A 6,000-nucleotide genomic window follows, 5' to 3' on the forward strand; every position below is an offset into this window, starting at 1 on the left:
AAAGATCCCTCAACAGATGATTGGATTAAGAAGATGTGGTCAGCAGTTCCCGTCATGGCTCAGTGGTTAATGAATCTGACTAGGAACCATGAGGTTGTGGGTTCAATCCCTGGCCTTGCTCAGTGGGTTAAGGATCCAGCATTGCCATGAGCTGTGGTGTAGGCTGCAGATGCAGCTCAGATCCTGCATTGCTGTGGCTCTGGCATAGGCTGGCAGCTACAGCTCCAATTAGACCTTTAGCCTGGGAACCTCCATATGCCACAGGAGCAGTCCTTGAAAAGGACAAAAATTAAATAAAAATAAAAGATAAAAATAAAGATGTGGTATATATATACAATGGAATACCACTCAGCTATAAAAAAGAACAAAATAATGCCATTTGCAGCAAAATGAATGGAACTAGAGATTCTCATACAAGTGAAATAAGTCAGAAAAAGAGAAAGACAAATACCATATGATTTCACTTATATATGGAATCTAATATATGGCACAAATGAACCTTTCCTCAGAAAAGAAAATCATGGACATGGAGAGCAGACTTGTGGTTGCCAGAGGGGGGGGGAGTAGGAGGGATTGGGATTTTGGGGTTAATAGATGCAAACTACAGGCTTTGGAATGGGTAAGCAATGGGATCCTGCTGTATAGCACTGGGAACTATGTCTGATCACTTGTGTTGGAGCATGATAATGTCAGAAAAAAATGTATACATGTATGTGTGACTGGGTCCCCTTGCTGTGTAGCAGAAAATTGACAGAACACTGTAAATCAGCTATAATGGAAAAAATAAAAATCATTATATAAATAAATAAATAAATAAATAAATAAATAGAGAATCATGTTCTAAATTGCAAAAAAAAAAAAAAAAAAAGAAAGAAAGAAAAAGAAGAAAATACAAAGAAAAAAATGATTGCCTTCCAATGAGAGTAGATGCAAGAAGCTCAGGGTTTTGACTTTGCTAAGTGAATAATATAAATTTGGGGGCCAGAGATCAGACAATAAAGATCAGTTTGGGAGCTGCTATCAGTGGTGGTCTTTCTCTACCCTTAATCTATATAGTGTTTAAGTTCACCTCTAAGTCAACAAACAGGTAATTACATCTACTCAAAGAGGCACCAAATTCTTAGCATGTTAGAGATAGCCATGTGTCTTGTTAAGCTGTTACTACTCCTCTTTGAAGGACTAACCCTTCATGAAGACAGGAACTCTAAGTAAAACAGAGTGCATTCTTTCAGACATTCAACCATGTCCATGTTCTATACTTCTTTAGAACCAGCTTAGATAAGACTGAAGTCCTATGGCAACATTCAGAAAAAACAATGCTAAGGTGATTTGTGTTTTTTATTCTCCTTTGTGTTTTAAATTTATTTTTAAGTAAAGAACTACAAAATATTAGGCATGCAGCTGATTTGATACAAAGCCCAAAAAGGGACAGAAATATTATTTTGATGTTATGTTGTACACTCTTCCTACAAAAATAGATGATGAGAGTTCCCATTGTGGCACATCAGAATGAATCTGACTAGTATCCATGAGGATGTGGGTTCAATCCCTGGCTTTGCTCAGCAGTTTGGGGATCTGGGTTTGCCATGAGCTGTGGTGTAGGTTGCAGATGTGGCTCAGATCCCACGTTGCTGTGGCTGTGGCTTAGGCTGGCAGCTATAGCTCTTATTTGACCCCTAGAACTTCCATAAGCTGCAGTTGTAGGCCTAAAAAAGAAAAAAAATAGATGATGCCTCAATGATTTGATGTTGGAATTAATAATTCCTTCCCTTCTTCTTCTCCCAGAAAACCAACAAACCAACACATAAACTGCCCAAACATGAAAGTGTATAAAATTGAAATTTGCAAATGTCTGAAATAAAGCTCAATATGGGACGCAATCAATGTATCCCTTGGTAGAAGTTAATGCCAATTGCCTCTAAGAAGATCCACAACACAAGAAGGCTGAGATTTTAAATACAGAGAACACAGGAATAAGGGCCATTAAACAACCCAGCTGATGAGGCAAAATATGCATTACCCAAATCACAATATATATTTAAAACACTAAAACAAAAGTACCAAGGGCTTATACAATCCAGAATCAGAAGAAAATGTAATCATCACTATTAAATTCAGGTAAACTAACACCTAAAAATAGAAATACAAGAACCTAGAAACCACATTTACTAGTTTAGCTTCTTCTGCATCTTGTTTGGGAAATTTGCTTGGAAATTCACTTCATCTCTCTAGGACTAATTTTTCTCTGTTAAATTAAGTTAGACTAGATGATATTTACAATGCTGAACAGCTACATAATATAATACAGGGAAGTTAGAAAGCCTGGGGTCCAAAGACTGATCTGTCATGAAATGTTAAGCAAGCCCCAAAATTTCTCTTCTACTAAATGGAAACAAATTCACCTGCTCTACCTACCTTATGCAGCTGAACACAAATGGACTGAAATTGGTTAGAGACTAAAGATGTTATAAAAGTATAATTAAGTGGAAGGACTATGATCAAAACATTAAATAGAAAAGATCTTTTTTCCTCTTCTTAATTTCCAAAAGGAAAACAAAATGTGATGATTCTACTGCTCTGAGCAACTTTGGAGCCCATGGCTGATGAGATGAGGTATTGAGATCCAATATGAAGTAGACAAATTCCAACACAGAATTTGTGTGACCTCCAGCAAGTACTTGGACTGATATCCCTCAGCTTCTGGATCTCACAGAGCTGGGAAAATTATAACACCTAATATTCTCTGAATGTTCAATACTTTCCAAGCATTTCTCTTCCCATACCTTCTTTCAGTTATACCTCAAAATAGCCCTATGAGATACCATCATTCTCATTTTATAGGTGAAGTAACAGGCACTGTACAGGGATTTAACTTGCTTAGAGTCACCTGGTGCTCAGTAACAGGCTAATCAGTCTGATTTCATTGTCTACACTCTTGATTTATAATCAAAAATTCTCAAACTTTTTGGTCTGAGAACTCTTAAAAATGATTGAGGAGCCCAAAGAGTTTGTGTTCAGGGTTAAATCTATTAAAATTAAACATATTAAAAATTAAAATTGGGAAAAAATTTAAACTTTATTAACTCATTTAAAAATAAGAATCATATAGAATATGAGAAAAAGAATGTATATATATATGTATGACTGGGCCACTTTGCTGTATAGAAGAAATTGACAGAACATTGTAAACCAACTATAATTTACATTTTTAAAAAATAATAAACCCATTACATGTTAGCATAAATACTTTGTGAAAAAAAAATTTTCCAAAAACTAAAATAATGAGAAGCATTGAGGCATTTTTTCACACTTTTGCAAGCCTCTTTAATATCTGGCTCCATAAAAGACATTGAGAGAAATGGATTACCTCCCATTTGCACCTCCCAATGGCAGTAAAACAAAATAGTACATAAGCAAATGGAAACAAGACTAGGAAAAAATCATTACAATTATACCAGCACCATTTTAACATTTATCTAATAAGCATCTTAAATTTCTAAATTAGAAGGTCACCATATTTAGTGAATGAAATGGAATAATAATCATAATGAGATTCTAAATTGCATTTTATAGTTCAGTGATAATCCCAGACAAATCAGCCGTTACTAGCAATTACTGATAATTTATTTTTGTTAACAGCCTGAAAAAGTTTTTGAAGGGAAATTAATGATTGAAAGTGATTAAAAAAATGTACATGCCTATTTGATTCCAAGAAAATCTAACACAAATCTTTCCAAGAAGAAGCATGGTCTAAGGGAGGAAAAGGATGACAAACGAAGGGCTAATAAGGCAGGGAGATGTAGTTTGGTTCCTGTGAAAAGATGGGTTTCCAGGCAGCATGTGAACTCAGTACTAAATGAGCATTCTCTCTAAATTCCTGTGATTTACTTCCACCATGCCCATCATCATGCTCCTTGCCATGCTATTCCTTCTTTCCATCTGTTGCTTCCACTCCCCATACTCAGGTAGGTCTGGTCTCCTCTTTATAATGCCATGAACTTGACATTTGACTTGAAGAAATAGGCAAAAATTACATCCTGAACTTCTTTCCCTGGTTGATCCACCAGGTTAACCTTATTAAACACCCAGACAATCTTTATTCACTCACTTCATTTACTTTGTTCATAATGTTTTGTATATAACTATTATGTGTCTTTATCTCCTTCAAGTCTTAATGCAACTACCACCCTCTCAGTGAGGCCTTCGAGGGACACCCATCTAAAATTGCAGACACCACCATTACCACTTCCCTACTACTTCCCTCTCCCCTCTTCATCCTTTATTTTTTCTATGATATTTATCACTAACACATTAAAGATTTTATTTATTCATCTTATTTACTTCATACCTCTTCAAGTGAACTATAGGATCATGGAGACAGATATTATTTTCATATGCTTCCTTCATGGTTGAGTCCTCAGCACCTAGGATGGAGCCTGACATACAGAAATTTATTTCTGCCTTTATTGCACATAGCTCCTTCCTTACTGAAGAGAAATATACAAGCATAAACCTTCAAATTGACTGTCCTAGTCAGAGTCCCCATATGCCTTAATGCCTACGAGCTCTTTAATACTAAATAGATATGAGGAAAGAAAACCACAAAACACATTTGTTGAAGAATGAGTGAGTGAATGAACAAATGAACCTAACATTCTGTCTCTGCGTTGAGAAAAAGAAATAACAAGTCACGGACCATACTCTTAAGGAGTTCATGGCTTACCAATGACTCACAACCAAGCACAGGTTACAGATGATATTCATATGTCAGACAGTTCCACAGCCATGCCCAACATTACCAACTCTGGCACTAAAAAAATGAACTACAGATTACATGCAATTCTCTCTCATGTTTCCTGAAACAGCACCCTCTTGCTCCTACTCAAGAAAGCACTGGATCAAGGAATTCAAGAGATTGAACATAGTGTTTCCACAGGGATAACCTTGAATCTGTTCTATTCTGTAATGTTTCCTAAAATTTAATCCTTTCACTGTGATTAGTAATCAGTTACTTAGAACATAAATCATGAGTGTTGGCAACATTCCTGAATGTCTAAATCTGCCTTGCAAAACTGCTTGTCTAGAAGACAAGATTCGTGGAAAATGTCACTTAAGGAGTTCCCACGATAGCTCAGTGGAAACGAATCTGACTGGTATCCATGAGGACACAGGTTCGATCCCTGACATTACTCAGTGGGTTAAAGATCTGGCATTGCTGTAAGCTGTGGTGTAGTTCACAGACACAGCTCAGACCTGGCATTGCTGTGGTTGTGGTATAGGCCAGCAGCTATACCTCAAATTCGACCCCTAGCCTGGGAATTTCCATATGCCATGGGTGTGGCCCTAAAAAGGCCAAAAAAAAAAAAAAAAAAGAACATCACTTGAGAAATAAGAGAAGCTACTTGGTCTATTAGAATAATATGTAATAAGCATTTGGATAATGCTTGGATAATATAGAAAAAATACAGGATGTCTTGAAGCTGTCTTATTAAATGTCAACGTTTATTCTTCTTGGTCCATTCTAGCACAAAGCCTACCATATACCTAGAACTCCAGGGTTTTACAAATAAATTAATTAATCATTGGATAAAAATCTGAACTGCAGAACAAAGAAAGAATAATGGATTTGTTATTAACTGATTTGCCAGAGATTATTATTATCATTTTTTTTAACTTTTTAGGGCCTCACCTGTGGCATATGGAAGGTCCCAGGCTAGGGGTCAAATCAGAGCTATAACTGCCAGCCTATGCCACAGCAACACTGGATCTGAGCCACAACTGCAACCTACACCATAGCTCATGGCGATACTGGATCCCTGACCCACTGAGCGTGGCCAGGAATCGAACCCGCATCCTCATGGATACTAGTCAGATTCGTTTCTGCTGCACCACAACAGGAACTCCTGCCAGAGATTCTAAAGGCCCGCAAACTATATAGCTCATAATTCATCCTTTAAGACTTAGCCACTACCTCCTACCTAAGTCTCTCTGACTTTCCCA

Source organism: Sus scrofa, chromosome 13 (genome assembly GCF_000003025.6).
Source record: "Sus scrofa isolate TJ Tabasco breed Duroc chromosome 13, Sscrofa11.1, whole genome shotgun sequence".
NCBI lineage: Eukaryota > Metazoa > Chordata > Mammalia > Artiodactyla > Suidae > Sus > Sus scrofa.